Source organism: Kogia breviceps, chromosome 3 (assembly GCF_026419965.1).
Source record: "Kogia breviceps isolate mKogBre1 chromosome 3, mKogBre1 haplotype 1, whole genome shotgun sequence".
NCBI classification, from domain to species: domain Eukaryota; kingdom Metazoa; phylum Chordata; class Mammalia; order Artiodactyla; family Physeteridae; genus Kogia; species Kogia breviceps.
The window spans coordinates 132,185,720-132,197,012 of NC_081312.1; positions in this window are offsets into that span (position 1 = coordinate 132,185,720).

Consider the following 11,293-nt stretch of genomic DNA (forward strand, 5'->3'; position numbering starts at 1 on the left):
CCTGCAGAGTTCTAAACGATAACTATCGCCCCAAAATATATTGAGGTCAGGCTACGAAGAGGCGTTGAACGCAAGGCAGAATTGCAGGAAACGGATGTCAACGGGTACATCGGAATGGCCCCGATAGCACATGAAAAGCGCCAGAACGTGGACAATGATGCGGTTGGCCAAAAAGGGCGTATGCGTTTTTTCCTGAATATATTCAGGAAAAAACGCATACGCCCTTTTTGGCCAACCAAGCAACCTGGGAGAGCAAATCAGCACTACAAGGAAATCTCTCGCCCCCCCCCCCCCCGGGGCAAAAGGGCCAGGCGAAAAAAGTCTAAAAACCAGAAAGGCAGGACAGCCCACGGAGTCAAGGGAGCCTTGTTAAGCTGATGGGCGGGATGTCAATGGCCAACAGCCAATCTTCACAAGTGTATCCTCTTTCCCAAACCATGTAAAACACAGAACCACAGAGCATAGGGCACTTCCACACATGGGCGTTGACCTTGGGAAAATGAAAAAATCAACCAGACACAGGGACCCCAAAGTTGAGGGCTGCTGTCTTGACAAGAACCTCCACTCCGGTACACGTTTCATATCCCAGGAAAGAGCCAAGTGGACAAAGACGAGTGGACAAGTGGACAAAGACAAGTGGACAAGTGGTGCTACGTAGGTCCAATGGAGTGTCACTCAGCCATGAAATCCACGTCATGAGGCTGGTAGCAGCATCCTGAGTGGATTTAGGTACGATCATCCTCAGTGAAATAAGTCCCACAAAAAAAGAAACTTATGATATCACTTATCGAGGGAATGTAAAAATCGCTCGCCATGAACGGAATCCCCAAACAGAACAGAGTCACGCTTTTAGAAAACACACTTATGCCTGCTTCAGGGGAAAGGTGAGGTGGGGTGACGCATAAAACTCGAGTTTGAAATGAGCACACATACCCTTCCGAAAACCGAATATGGAATGGACACGACCTACTCCTTGCTCAATCAACTGGACTCACCAGACCCTGTTCATCCCACAAGTATCTATCCGACTAGTAAGCATCTTAAAAGCTAAGTCTTGATATCTCTGTGTAAGTGCATCAAGTGTGTGTAAAGCGGCCTAAAACCAGCAGGGAAAATCAGCTCAGACCCATTCTGAGGATACATTTCCAACATAAAGAAGAAACAAGCAGGGCAAAACAGAGAGAAATTCTTCCAAAATGCGTTCAGGGACTGGCATGCAACCAGGATTGACCACATCTACAGCCCCAGCGGCAGAAGACATAAGGCTGGACACTCTTGGGGCTGAGACGATTGGTGAGGTTGGGAAAGCAAATGCAGACCCTTGAAAGGAATCCTGCGTGCTCCCCATTCCATGGGTCCCAACTCTCCAGGTTCAACGCAATCTTCCGACAGCGAAAGCACTCATTGGAAACCCAGCGGATGCTACACCGTGGGATCGGGAAAGCTTTCTGAAACTCACCTCAGTTTTCATCTCCTGGTGCTCGTGTTCTCCATTCAGGCCCCCTTACTAACAATCTCCCCACTTGGAGACTCGGCGCCTTTCCATGCCTCTTTCGTACCGTCTGCAATTTGTCCGCAGGATGAACTGCAAGAGGGGGAACCAATGAGAGACTCGCTGGAGGTGTTTGGTCGGGCACATGTCACTCTCATTTCCCATCACGAAGAAGAATTCACCAGAGGTTCAGCCTGCCACCGCGGATCGACAAGAGGGCGTGAAGCCATCCAGCCGTGTTGCGTCCCACTCACAAAAAAGCGACTTGGGAAATGGAGCTCAGGGGCACTGCACTTCCCAAACCTGCAGAGTTCTAAACGATAACTATCGCCCCAAAATATATTGAGGTCAGGCTACGAAGAGGCGTTGAACGCAAGGCAGAATTGCAGGAAACGGATGTCAACGGGTACATCGGAATGGCCCCGATAGCACATGAAAAGCGCCAGAACGTGGACAATGATGCGGTTGGCCAAAAAGGGCGTATGCGTTTTTTCCTGAATATATTCAGGAAAAAACGCATACGCCCTTTTTGGCCAACCAAGCAACCTGGGAGAGCAAATCAGCACTACAAAGAAATCTCTCGCCCCCCCCACCCCCTCGGCAAAAGGGCCAGGCGAAAAAAGTCTAAAAACCAGAAAGGCAGGACAGCCCACGGAGTCAAGGGAGCCTTGTTAAGCTGATGGGCGGGATGTCAATGGCCAACAGCCAATCTTCACAAGTGTATCCTCTTTCCCAAACCATGTAAAACACAGAACCACAGAGCATAGGGCACTTCCACACATGGGCGTTGACCTTGGGAAAATGAAAAAATCAACCAGACACAGGGACCCCAAAGTTGAGGGCTGCTGTCTTGACAAGAACCTCCACTCCGGTACACGTTTCATATCCCAGGAAAGAGCCAAGTGGACAAAGACGAGTGGACAAGTGGACAAAGACAAGTGGACAAGTGGACAAGTGGTGCTACGTAGGTCCAATGGAGTGTCACTCAGCCATGAAATCCACGTCATGAGGCTGGTAGCAGCATCCTGAGTGGATTTAGGTACGATCATCCTCAGTGAAATAAGTCCCACAAAAAAAGAAACTTATGATATCACTTATCGAGGGAATGTAAAAATCGCTCCCTATGAAAGGAATCCCCAAAAGAACAGAGTCACGCTTTTAGAAAACACACTTATGCCTGCTTCAGGGGAAAGGTGAGGTGGGGTGACGCATAAAACTCGAGTTTGAAATGAGCACAGATACCCTTCCGAAAACCGAATATGGAATGGACACGACCTACTCCTTGCTCAATCAACTGGACTCACCAGACCCTGTTCATCGCACAAGTATCTATCCGACTAGTAAGCATCTTAAAAGCTAAGTCTTGATATCTCTGTGTAAGTGCATCAAGTGTGTGTAAAGCGGCCTAAAACCAGCAGGGAAAATCAGCTCAGACCCATTCTGAGGATACATTTCCAACATAAAGAAGAAACAAGCAGGGCAAAACAGAGAGAAATTCTTCCAAAATGCGTTCAGGGACTGGCATGCAACCAGGATTGACCACATCTACAGCCCCAGCGGCGGAAGACATAAGGCTGGACACTCTTGGGGCTGAGACGATTGGTGAGGTTGGGAAAGCAAATGCAGACCCTTGAAAGGAATCCTGCGTGCTCCCCATTCCATGGGTCCCAACTCTCCAGGTTCAACGCAATCTTCCGACAGCGAAAGCACTCATTGGAAACCCAGCGGATGCTACACCGTGCGATCGGGAAAGCTTTCTGAAACTCACCTCAGTTTTCATCTCCTGGTGCTCGTGTTCTCCATTCAGGCCCCCTTACTAACAATCTCCCCACTTGGAGACTCGGCGCCTTTCCATGCCTCTTTCGTACCGTCTGCAATTTGTCCGCAGGATGAACTGCAAGAGGGGGAACCAATGAGAGACTCGCTGGAGGTGTTTGGTCGGGCACATGTCACTCTCATTTCCCATCACGAAGAAGAATTCACCAGAGGTTCAGCCTGCCACCGCGGATCGACAAGAGGGCGTGAAGCCATCCAGCCGTGTTGCGTCCCACTCACAAAAAAGCGACTTGGGAAATGGAGCTCAGGGGCACTGCACTTCCCAAACCTGCAGAGTTCTAAACGATAACTATCGCCCCAAAATATATTGAGGTCAGGCTACGAAGAGGCGTTGAACGCAAGGCAGAATTGCAGGAAACGGATGTCAACGGGTACATCGGAATGGCCCCGATAGCACATGAAAAGCGCCAGAACGTGGACAATGATGCGGTTGGCCAAAAAGGGCGTATGCGTTTTTTCCTGAATATATTCAGGAAAAAACGCATACGCCCTTTTTGGCCAACCAAGCAACCTGGGAGAGCAAATCAGCACTACAAAGAAATCTCTCGCCCCCCCCCCCCCCGGGGCAAAAGGGCCAGGCGAAAAAAGTCTAAAAACCAGAAAGGCAGGACAGCCCACGGAGTCAAGGGAGCCTTGTTAAGCTGATGGGCGGGATGTCAATGGCCAACAGCCAATCTTCACAAGTGTATCCTCTTTCCCAAACCATGTAAAACACAGAACCACAGAGCATAGGGCACTTCCACACATGGGCGTTGACCTTGGGAAAATGAAAAAATCAACCAGACACAGGGACCCCAAAGTTGAGGGCTGCTGTCTTGACAAGAACCTCCACTCCGGTACACGTTTCATATCCCAGGAAAGAGCCAAGTGGACAAAGACGAGTGGACAAGTGGACAAAGACAAGTGGACAAGTGGACAAGTGGTGCTACGTAGGTCCAATGGAGTGTCACTCAGCCATGAAATCCACGTCATGAGGATGGTAGCAGCATCCTGAGTGGATTTAGGTACGATCATCCTCAGTGAAATAAGTCCCACAAAAAAAGAAACTTATGATATCACTTATCGAGGGAATGTAATAATCGCTCCCCATGCACTGAATCCCCAAACAGAACAGAGTCACGCTTTTAGAAAACACACTTATGCCTGCTTCAGGGGAAAGGTGAGGTGGGGTGACGCATAAAACTCGAGTTTGAAATGAGCACAGATACCCTTCCGAAAACCGAATATGGAATGGACACGACCTACTCCTTGCTCAATCAACTGGACTCACCAGACCCTGTTCATCGCACAAGTATCTATCCGACTAGTAAGCATCTTAAAAGCTAAGTCTTGATATCTCTGTGTAAGTGCATCAAGTGTGTGTAAAGCGGCCTAAAACCAGCAGGGAAAATCAGCTCAGACCCATTCTGAGGATACATTTCCAACATAAAGAAGAAACAAGCAGGGCAAAACAGAGAGAAATTCTTCCAAAATGCGTTCAGGGACTGGCATGCAACCAGGATTGACCACATCTACAGCCCCAGCGGCAGAAGACATAAGGCTGGACACTCTTGGGGCTGAGACGATTGGTGAGGTTGGGAAAGCAAATGCAGACCCTTGAAAGGAATCCTGCGTGCTCCCCATTCCATGGGTCCCAACTCTCCAGGTTCAACGCAATCTTCCGACAGCGAAAGCACTCATTGGAAACCCAGCGGATGCTACACCGTGGGATCGGGAAAGCTTTCTGAAACTCACCTCAGTTTTCATCTCCTGGTGCTCGTGTTCTCCATTCAGGCCCCCTTACTAACAATCTCCCCACTTGGAGACTCGGCGCCTTTCCATGCCTCTTTCGTACCGTCTGCAATTTGTCCGCAGGATGAACTGCAAGAGGGGGAACCAATGAGAGACTCGCTGGAGGTGTTTGGTCGGGCACATGTCACTCTCATTTCCAATCACGAAGAAGAATTCACCAGAGGTTCAGCCTGCCACCGCGGATCGACAAGAAGGCGTGAAGCCATCCAGCCGTGTTGCGTCCCACTCACAAAAAAGCGACTTGGGAAATGGAGCTCAGGGGCACTGCACTTCCCAAACCTGCAGAGTTCTAAACGATAACTATCGCCCCAAAATATATTGAGGTCAGGCTACGAAGAGGCGTTGAACGCAAGGCAGAATTGCAGGAAACGGATGTCAACGGGTACATCGGAATGGCCCCGATAGCACATGAAAAGCGCCAGAACGTGGACAATGATGCGGTTGGCCAAAAAGGGCGTATGCGTTTTTTCCTGAATATATTCAGGAAAAAACGCATACGCCCTTTTTGGCCAACCAAGCAACCTGGGAGAGCAAATCAGCACTACAAAGAAATCTCTCGCCCCCCCCCCCGGGGCAAAAGGGCCAGGCGAAAAAAGTCTAAAAACCAGAAAGGCAGGACAGCCCACGGAGTCAAGGGAGCCTTGTTAAGCTGATGGGCGGGATGTCAATGGCCAACAGCCAATCTTCACAAGTGTATCCTCTTTCCCAAACCATGTAAAACACAGAACCACAGAGCATAGGGCACTTCCACACATGGGCGTTGACCTTGGGAAAATGAAAAAATCAACCAGACACAGGGACCCCAAAGTTGAGGGCTGCTGTCTTGACAAGAACCTCCACTCCGGTACACGTTTCATATCCCAGGAAAGAGCCAAGTGGACAAAGACGAGTGGACAAGTGGACAAAGACAAGTGGACAAGTGGACAAGTGGTGCTACGTAGGTCCAATGGAGTGTCACTCAGCCATGAAATCCACGTCATGAGGCTGGTAGCAGCATCCTGAGTGGATTTAGGTACGATCATCCTCAGTGAAATAAGTCCCACAAAAAAAGAAACTTATGATATCACTTATCGAGGGAATGTAAAAATCGCTCGCCATGAACGGAATCCCCAAACAGAACAGAGTCACGCTTTTAGAAAACACACTTATGCCTGCTTCAGGGGAAAGGTGAGGTGGGGTGACGCATAAAACTCGAGTTTGAAATGAGCACACATACCCTTCCGAAAACCGAATATGGAATGGACACGACCTACTCCTTGCTCAATCAACTGGACTCACCAGACCCTGTTCATCGCACAAGTATCTATCCGACTAGTAAGCATCTTAAAAGCTAAGTCTTGATATCTCTGTGTAAGTGCATCAAGTGTGTGTAAAGCGGCCTAAAACCAGCAGGGAAAATCAGCTCAGACCCATTCTGAGGATACATTTCCAACATAAAGAAGAAACAAGCAGGGCAAAACAGAGAGAAATTCTTCCAAAATGCGTTCAGGGACTGGCATGCAACCAGGATTGACCACATCTACAGCCCCAGCGGCAGAAGACATAAGGCTGGACACTCTTGGGGCTGAGACGATTGGTGAGGTTGGGAAAGCAAATGCAGACCCTTGAAAGGAATCCTGCGTGCTCCCCATTCCATGGGTCCCAACTCTCCAGGTTCAACGCAATCTTCCGACAGCGAAAGCACTCATTGGAAACCCAGCGGATGCTACACCGTGGGATCGGGAAAGCTTTCTGAAACTCACCTCAGTTTTCATCTCCTGGTGCTCGTGTTCTCCATTCAGGCCCCCTTACTAACAATCTCCCCACTTGGAGACTCGGCGCCTTTCCATGCCTCTTTCGTACCGTCTGCAATTTGTCCGCAGGATGAACTGCAAGAGGGGGAACCAATGAGAGACTCGCTGGAGGTGTTTGGTCGGGCACATGTCACTCTCATTTCCCATCACGAAGAAGAATTCACCAGAGGTTCAGCCTGCCACCGCGGATCGACAAGAAGGCGTGAAGCCATCCAGCCGTGTTGCGTCCCACTCACAAAAAAGCGACTTGGGAAATGGAGCTCAGGGGCACTGCACTTCCCAAACCTGCAGAGTTCTAAACGATAACTATCGCCCCAAAATATATTGAGGTCAGGCTACGAAGAGGCGTTGAACGCAAGGCAGAATTGCAGGAAACGGATGTCAACGGGTACATCGGAATGGCCCCGATAGCACATGAAAAGCGCCAGAACGTGGACAATGATGCGGTTGGCCAAAGAGGGCGTATGCGTTTTTTCCTGAATATATTCAGGAAAAAACGCATACGCCCTTTTTGGCCAACCAAGCAACCTGGGAGAGCAAATCAGCACTACAAAGAAATCTCTCGCCCCCCCCCCCAGGGGGAAAAGGGCCAGGCGAAAAAAGTCTAAAAACCAGAAAGGCAGGACAGCCCACGGAGTCAAGGGAGCCTTGTTAAGCTGATGGGCGGGATGTCAATGGCCAACAGCCAATCTTCACAAGTGTATCCTCTTTCCCAAACCATGTAAAACACAGAACCACAGAGCATAGGGCACTTCCACACATGGGCGTTGACCTTGGGAAAATGAAAAAATCAACCAGACACAGGGACCCCAAAGTTGAGGGCTGCTGTCTTGACAAGAACCTCCACTCCGGTACACGTTTCATATCCCAGGAAAGAGCCAAGTGGACAAAGACGAGTGGACAAGTGGACAAAGACAAGTGGACAAGTGGACAAGTGGTGCTACGGAGGTCCAATGGAGTGTCACTCAGCCATGAAATCCACGTCATGAGGCTGGTAGCAGCATCCTGAGTGGATTTAGGTACGATCATCCTCAGTGAAATAAGTCCCACAAAAAAAGAAACTTATGATATCACTTATCGAGGGAATGTAAAAATCGCTCGCCATGAACGGAATCCCCAAACAGAACAGAGTCACGCTTTTAGAAAACACACTTATGCCTGCTTCAGGGGAAAGGTGAGGTGGGGTGACGCATAAAACTCGAGTTTGAAATGAGCACACATACCCTTCCGAAAACCGAATATGGAATGGACACGACCTACTCCTTGCTCAATCAACTGGACTCACCAGACCCTGTTCATCGCACAAGTATCTATCCGACTAGTAAGCATCTTAAAAGCTAAGTCTTGATATCTCTGTGTAAGTGCATCAAGTGTGTGTAAAGCGGCCTAAAACCAGCAGGGAAAATCAGCTCAGACCCATTCTGAGGATACATTTCCAACATAAAGAAGAAACAAGCAGGGCAAAACAGAGAGAAATTCTTCCAAAATGCGTTCAGGGACTGGCATGCAACCAGGATTGACCACATCTACAGCCCCAGCGGCAGAAGACATAAGGCTGGACACTCTTGGGGCTGAGACGATTGGTGAGGTTGGGAAAGCAAATGCAGACCCTTGAAAGGAATCCTGCGTGCTCCCCATTCCATGGGTCCCAACTCTCCAGGTTCAACGCAATCTTCCGACAGCGAAAGCACTCATTGGAAACCCAGCGGATGCTACACCGTGGGATCGGGAAAGCTTTCTGAAACTCACCTCAGTTTTCATCTCCTGGTGCTCGTGTTCTCCATTCAGGCCCCCTTACTAACAATCTCCCCACTTGGAGACTCGGCGCCTTTCCATGCCTCTTTCGTACCGTCTGCAATTTGTCCGCAGGATGAACTGCAAGAGGGGGAACCAATGAGAGACTCGCTGGAGGTGTTTGGTCGGGCACATGTCACTCTCATTTCCCATCACGAAGAAGAATTCACCAGAGGTTCAGCCTGCCACCGCGGATCGACAATAGGGCGTGAAGCCATCCAGCCGTGTTGCGTCCCACTCACAAAAAAGCGACTTGGGAAATGGAGCTCAGGGGCACTGCACTTCCCAAACCTGCAGAGTTCTAAACGATAACTATCGCCCCAAAATATACTGAGGTCAGGCTACGAAGAGGCGTTGAACGCAAGGCAGAATTGCAGGAAACGGATGTCAACGGGTACATCGGAATGGCCCCGATAGCACATGAAAAGCGCCAGAACGTGGAAAATGATGCGGTTGGCCAAAAAGGGCGTATGCGTTTTTTCCTGAATATATTCAGGAAAAAACGCATACGCCCTTTTTGGCCAACCAAGCAACCTGGGAGAGCAAATCAGCACTACAAAGAAATCTCTCGCCCCCCCCCGGGGCAAAAGGGCCAGGCGAAAAAAGTCTAAAAACCAGAAAGGCAGGACAGCCCACGGAGTCAAGGGAGCCTTGTTAAGCTGATGGGCGGGATGTCAATGGCCAACAGCCAATCTTCACAAGTGTATCCTCTTTCCCAAACCATGTAAAACACAGAACCACAGAGCATAGGGCACTTCCACACATGGGCGTTGACCTTGGGAAAATGAAAAAATCAACCAGACACAGGGACCCCAAAGTTGAGGGCTGCTGTCTTGACAAGAACCTCCACTCCGGTACACGTTTCATATCCCAGGAAAGAGCCAAGTGGACAAAGACGAGTGGACAAGTGGACAAAGACAAGTGGACAAGTGGACAAGTGGTGCTACGTAGGTCCAATGGAGTGTCACTCAGCCATGAAATCCACGTCATGAGGCTGGTAGCAGCATCCTGAGTGGATTTAGGTACGATCATCCTCAGTGAAATAAGTCCCACAAAAAAAGAAACTTATGATATCACTTATCGAGGGAATGTAAAAATCGCTCCCCATGAACGGAATCCCCAAACAGAACAGAGTCACGCTTTTAGAAAACACACTTATGCCTGCTTCAGGGGAAAGGTGAGGTGGGGTGACGCATAAAACTCGAGTTTGAAATGAGCACACATACCCTTCCGAAAACCGAATATGGAATGGACACGACCTACTCCTTGCTCAATCAACTGGACTCACCAGACCCTGTTCATCGCACAAGTATCTATCCGACTAGTAAGCATCTTAAAAGCTAAGTCTTGATATCTCTGTGTAAGTGCATCAAGTGTGTGTAAAGCGGCCTAAAACCAGCAGGGAAAATCAGCTCAGACCCATTCTGAGGATACATTTCCAACATAAAGAAGAAACAAGCAGGGCAAAACAGAGAGAAATTCTTCCAAAATGCGTTCAGGGACTGGCATGCAACCAGGATTGACCACATCTACAGCCCCAGCGGCGGAAGACATAAGGCTGGACACTCTTGGGGCTGAGACGATTGGTGAGGTTGGGAAAGCAAATGCAGACCCTTGAAAGGAATCCTGCGTGCTCCCCATTCCATGGGTCCCAACTCTCCAGGTTCAACGCAATCTTCCGACAGCGAAAGCACTCATTGGAAACCCAGCGGATGCTACACCGTGGGATCGGGAAAGCTTTCTGAAACTCACCTCAGTTTTCATCTCCTGGTGCTCGTGTTCTCCATTCAGGCCCCCTTACTAACAATCTCCCCACTTGGAGACTCGGCGCCTTTCCATGCCTCTTTCGTACCGTCTGCAATTTGTCCGCAGGATGAACTGCAAGAGGGGGAACCAATGAGAGACTCGCTGGAGGTGTTTGGTCGGGCACATGTCACTCTCATTTCCCATCACGAAGAAGAATTCACCAGAGGTTCAGCCTGCCACCGCGGATCGACAATAGGGCGTGAAGCCATCCAGCCGTGTTGCGTCCCACTCACAAAAAAGCGACTTGGGAAATGGAGCTCAGGGGCACTGCACTTCCCAAACCTGCAGAGTTCTAAACGATAACTATCGCCCCAAAATATACTGAGGTCAGGCTACGAAGAGGCGTTGAACGCAAGGCAGAATTGCAGGAAACGGATGTCAACGGGTACATCGGAATGGCCCCGATAGCACATGAAAAGCGCCAGAACGTGGACAATGATGCGGTTGGCCAAAAAGGGCGTATGCGTTTTTTCCTGAATATATTCAGGAAAAAACGCATACGCCCTTTTTGGCCAACCAAGCAAACTGGGAGACCAAATCAGCACTACAAAGAAATCTCTCGCCCCTCCCGGGGCAAAAGGGCCAGGCGAAAAAAGTCTAAAAACCAGAAAGGCAGGACAGCCCACGGACTCAAGGGAGCCTTGTTAAGCTGATGGGCGGGATGTCAATGGCCAACAGCCAATCTTCACAAGTGTATCCTCTTTCCCAAACCATGTAAAACACAGAACCACAGAGCATAGGGCACTTCCACACATGGGCGTTGACCTTGGGAAAATGAAAA